At 33.0% G+C, this 6000-nt stretch overlaps 1 long non-coding RNA gene across 1 annotated transcript in view; it reads left to right on the forward strand.

Annotated features, from left to right (window-relative positions):
- The window catches only part of LOC145688836 (uncharacterized), a 274554-nt gene extending 270551 nt beyond the window's left edge, over positions 1 to 4003 (forward strand). The window contains exon 3 of the long non-coding RNA XR_014131998.1: positions 127 to 4003. This is a non-coding gene — a long non-coding RNA (uncharacterized LOC145688836). The remainder of the gene's footprint in view (positions 1 to 126) is intronic.
- The last annotated feature ends 1997 nt before the right edge of the window (positions 4004 to 6000 follow it).

Below are 6000 nucleotides of genomic sequence, written 5' to 3' on the forward strand. Positions count from 1 at the left end.
TTCTATGATTTTTAATACCAGCTTTAATAAAGAATTGTGTTGTTCATAGTTTTGCAAATGCTATATAACACGGCGGAAATTCTGTACTCAAATGTAAGTTTTTTAATATATATTTTTCTTTTTTAGGTGTGAACATGGAAGGTAATACGGATAGTAAAATTGAAGATAGTGTCAACACCGATACCAAATTAAATGAAGGCACTAACGCGCAGGACGTAACAATACTGGGACTGCTAACAACACTAAGGAAAGTAGTATAAGCTCTCTATCGCAAACATCTCAAACTTCAGATTTGAAAATTGTCCAAAAGGCTTCATTAAGTTCAAAAGACGAAACTACAGCTACAACTGAGTAATATACAGTAATCCGAAATGTATTCGTACAGTCCTAGGTTTCATATAATTTTAATGATACTATTCATATCAAGGATGTAAAGTGGGTGATAAAATTATGTGTATTAGTGTATACATCTATGATTACATTAATGGCGTGACTTTCAAATAAAAGCTATTTTCATTTTTAACAAAAATATAAAAACAAAATAATTCTAAAATTGTACATGGAAAAAGTATTCATACAGCTGACGTATTGAAGATAATAATAGTAATAATAACATCACTTTTCAATTGATCAAGGATTCCTTTTAGCAGCTATAATTTAATTGCCCGAAACTCTTCTGTAAATGGGAATGACTAAGCTCGCTGTATCTTTTAGGTGAAATATACGTAGTTACATTATTCCAATAAAGCATTTTTGAGAACTGCTTTGTTAGAGATAACCCTGTATCTTATTTTTTGGTTAAAAAAAATCCCATAAATGACCGCCAAACAAGCATAGATTCTGCAGCATGTTTCACTATGGGACTACGATTTTTGAGATCGATCTCTGTTCCCTTCATTCTTCTCATAGTTTTTCCTTTTATTTGACGCAAACAAGTTGAACCTAACTCTTGTCGGTGAAAATAACTTTGTTTCAAATGTTAAAAGGTTTATTTACGCCCTTCAGAGCGATTTCTAGGCGCTTCTTGCGATTACTGTTAATGGCCCAAGTTTTGTTTCGTGAGATACGACGATTATAGCATGCTGTTTTTAACGCATTCCTCACTATAGTCAATGATACTTTTACTCGTCGTCTCTGCAGCTCATTTGCAATCTGAGGGATACTTATTTTAGATTAATTTCGATAGTATGCACTATTATGTTCTTGTATCCACTTGATAGTTCTTCTGGGCGATCACTCCTACGTTCGTTTTTAATTGACCACGTAACGCTGAATCTATCTAATAGCAACCGCACCATTGAGGGAAGTTGCTCCATGATTTTTAGATATTTCAGACACCGATTTAGTCTAATTGTGAACCCTGATAATAATTTTACTTTCATCCTCCGTTGTTTCTTTTCATTTGTGTCTCATTTTACCTTTTACTAAATATTTGTGGTGAACGGAGACCGAGGAAATAGGTTGATACTTTTGTCAGCAACCTTCTCAAGCATCAATGCAAGTGTAATTACACTAACAGTGCTTGGCAAGTATCTTTACTACGAACAAAACTACGGTGTACGAATGCTTTTTCGATGGGAGTAACACGTGAAACCATCAAACTACACTGAATAGATGGTGCAACTGGTGAACTAATGGTGCAAGATAGTGTGAATGCAAATGTATAGGGTTCATATATATGACATATATCATCTCAGCTTAATTTACTCGTTAAACAATCGTGAATAGCGATCATTTTTTAAAAAAGTAGTAACTGTACGAGTACTTTTTCGAGCCTTTGTAATTTTTTTCTTTTTGTAATCTCTTTATTTTTTAAAAGAAAAATGGAATAAAAAGACTGAATAAAACCTTTATAGCTGTTTGTGAGTGGAAGTTCACAAGTATCAGGTAATGTAATTAATTATTTGTTCCTGTTTTAATAAAGAAAATTTGAAATTTCCAAGTATTAACAAATAACGGAAAATTTGATATAATCAGTGAAAGTATCTAATGAGAAAATATGTAGATATCACTATTTAAATAGTATATATCTTGACAATCATTTTTTTACTAGCTATTAAGTGATATGAGGTAATTAATATAATGTAAAACCTCGTAAACCATGCCACCATTCAACAAATTTACTAAAGTAACGTTAAGTGTAGGACATAATGAGGAAAGAAGGTGACGGCTTTTGTAACGATACCTAAAGATTTTCTTAGCCAGCTCTAATCGTTAAACCTGGACAGCAAATATGTGGCTCTGAGTAGTATTTCGCCGTTACGAGAAAGAAAAGCGTTGGTATAATAATATCTTTGGTTGGTCGTATTTTGTCCAAAATCCGGTCACGGTGAACTACGCTCATCAGTTCTAATTTAGTATCTTCTTTTTTTTTAAGTGAGGCAAAGTACTTATTATATCTATTTAATGGTACTTTTAAAAGTATAACGTAGTTAAAGAAGGTGCTACAGGTTAAAAAAACTTATTGTTTATCGGTGCTGAATGAAGTTACACTGAAAAATTGCATCGTATCAAGTCTCAGTTGATGTGTGAAATAAGAAATAAGGGTTAAGTTTGCTAGTTTACACTAATTTGAGGTGAGCTGTGCAAGTTTATTTGATTATGGTCGTTTCTCTCGTGAGCTCTTCTGTAACAATCACATAAACAGAGATGAGATAGTTTTTTCTCTGTAATTTTTTGAAGTTTCCTGTGCTTTCTCCTTCGCTTTTATATCTTAAAATTATTATTATAAAACGGTACAATATCTTTCTAATTATTGATTTTGTAATGTGGAAGAAACAATGAAATAAAATGAAATCTTTGAGTTATACATCCCACGCTTATGCCGGTTAGGCTAAAGGAGACGGTGATGATGAGTAATGAATGAAATGGTGGAATGAAGAAAGTGGGAGGAAACCACACGGTGTTTATAAACCACAAAGTTCACTTGGCGGGGGCTGGGATCGAACCCGGGACCCCAAGATTGGAAGAAACAGTCTGATATATTGTTGGCATATTTAAAAATATATTTCTCATGATAATAAATATTTTCTTTCACAATTTTGCACGATATTTTTGACATTGTCAATCCGTTACCCTTGTTAAAGACTTCCAGTGCTGAAATGTAGGTGTATTGGAAGAAATTTGTGATGTTTAAGTGCTTTTGAGAGACAAGGTCAAATAAGCGAGAAACTTTTTTTTCGTTTGTATTTCGTTTGTATAGCGTAGTGGTACGTATAAGAGTAGCCGAGCGGAAAAATAAAAACCTCTTGCAAGTTCCATTGATGCTTCGTGCACGGATGTAGGAGATGAAGTCTTGAACATAGGCGTCCGAAATTTTTTTTAGGAAGGGATGGGACTCAAATCCCTAGTTGCTATATTACGTTTAGTATTTTTTATTTATATTAAGAAAATCTTAAGAAATTTAATACATTTTCGTGGGCCAGGGGAGGGGGGGGCTCGGATCCCACACTGCCCTTCCCTTCGGGCGTCCATAGTCTTGAAAGCTTGTTGGCATTTGTCAATAAAGTCACTGCATGGAAAAACAGAAAACTCAGAAGATATGCGGATTAAGTGGGGAAAATAAAGACAGATAGATTGGAAGCAACAAGTAATATATTCAGATTTATGGTAAATTTCATGGCCAAGAAAATAAGAATAACAATAAGGGTAAGGAAAAAATCTTTAAAGTTTTACGTCACACGGTACGCCAGCTAGGCTAAAGGAGACCGTGAAGATGAAAAATGAATGAAATCAAGAAAGTGGGAGGAAACGGTAGAAAACCTGACAAAATCCACGCACACGGTATTTGTCCACCACAAAGCTCATTTGACGCGAGCTGGGATCGAACGAAGAACCCCATGCACCAGCTGTGAACGCTCTACCACTGAGTCACTGCGACCCCAATAAGAGTAAGGAAGAGTTAGGTGTTGAATTAACATATATATATATATATATATATATATATATATATATATATATATATATTTAAAAAAATCGGAACTGGCTAAAGCAGACTGTGCAGCAACAACCTTGTGTAAAAGATAGATAAGCACAACCACTTACTCTGATGTTAATAAAGCGGAAGAATTGTTCTCCGTCACATTATTGCATTGAATGAACATGATCATGTTTCTTACCTGTGAAAGCCTTTGATTCTAGTTATTCTTCGTAGTTTGTAAGCTCAAAATGCTGTTGTGTAATTGTTCCTAGCCGCAATAAATTGAATCAAATTCGAAATAAGGATGTTATTTTCTCGGTTGTATTTCGGTATTACAAAATGAAAACATGATAGTTGTCACAGACATTAAGAATAGTAGAAAGTTCTTTAATAAAATTATATTAATTGTCATTTATATAACTAATATGTATTTTTAATTAATTGATTTCTAGACATAAATTGTTTTCTATCATGTATATCATGTAACTGAGTGTAAAATGAGTAAAATAACATTCCGGTTATTTTATCTCTGTGTATAACAGCGTGTAAAATGTGCAAGTAAATTTGGCAGACTTTAAATACACCTTATCTCTTGATACCATTATGAATAAATAAGGCAGTTCGATAAGAGATATTTAATCGATTTACGAAATGAAAGTTTTCGTGCACAAAATATATTTGGTTAGTAATTTACTGAAATTCATTACCTTCTGGATGTGATTTAAATGATTATTAATTTGAAAATAATTTATTTTACGAAAGTTAAGTTGGAAATGAGAATAAAATACTTTAAGTGTTCAGTAATTCATTTAAGATTTTTATCATAGATGCTTATCCAATGAGCATATTATAATTCTGCATTTATTTGGGTACTTAAGTGTAGTGAAACTAAGTGAATTGTTCTATTTTACAAGTTAAAATTAAATTGCATATGTTAATTTCTTTATATATATATATATATATATATATATAGTATGGCACTAAATTCGTTGTACAAAAGCAGAGGAGTGATTCCTGAGAGTAAAACAAACAAAAAAAAAAGTTCGAATAAACATAGGGCGAAAACCCCATCGTTTACGTGTTATAAGTTGCCGAAAACATGAAAAAATGAATTTTAAAGGTCCATAGCTCCAAAACTATGGGGCCTACCGTAGTCGGGTCAAGACTTTACTTAGGAACGAGTATGTGCTCTATCAAAAAATACATGCCTTAGAATCCTAAGGTACTCACGCAACAATTTTTATGGAGGTAGTTGGAGAGCACTTTATATCATAAGCCCATAGTCAAACTCCCTATATAAAAATTGTCGTGGAAGCGCCTCAGTATTCTGAAACACAAATTTTTGGATAGGGCACATACTAGTTCCTAAGTGAAGTCTTGACCCGACCAAGGTAGGTCCCATAGTTTTAGAGTTATGGACCTTTAAAATTCATTCTTTCATGTGTTTCTCAGCCTATAAAACGTAAACGATGGGGTTTTCGCACTATGTTTATTGGAACTTTTTTGTTTGTTTTACTCTCAGGAATCACTACTCTGCTTTTGTATAACGAATTTAGCGCCATACTGTATATATATATATATATATATATATATATATATATATATATATATATATATATATATATATATATATATATATATATATATGTGTGTGTGTGTGTGTGTGTGTGTGTGCTTACTTACCGATTAGCTGAGAAACTCCATCTTTGCAAGGGGGAAAATAGGTTTATGATGATTATGATTAGCATGTGAAACCCTTCCCACATTCACCTTTCATACCTTCGGCATTGCCATTCTCAGGCCTTTTTTGAAAGTAAGGTTAGTGAAATGGCCCTATCGATTCTCAGAGCAACTAACCTACACGGGAAGAATGAGGGAATGCAATATTTCAAAATGAAGGAATTATATATATATATATATATATATATATATATATATATATATATATATATATATATCGAAGAGCAACGCCTTCGTTGAAGGTAAAGGAATATGTGAAATGAATCTCTGTAAACTCCCAGGATAGCTGATATGCATGGAACGAATACGGACCTTCAGCGTTTCCATCCACACACCTTTGT

The sequence above is a fragment of the Thermobia domestica genome, chromosome 7, assembly GCF_964235325.1.
Source record: "Thermobia domestica chromosome 7, izTheDome1.hap1.1, whole genome shotgun sequence".
Lineage (NCBI taxonomy): Eukaryota > Metazoa > Arthropoda > Insecta > Zygentoma > Lepismatidae > Thermobia > Thermobia domestica.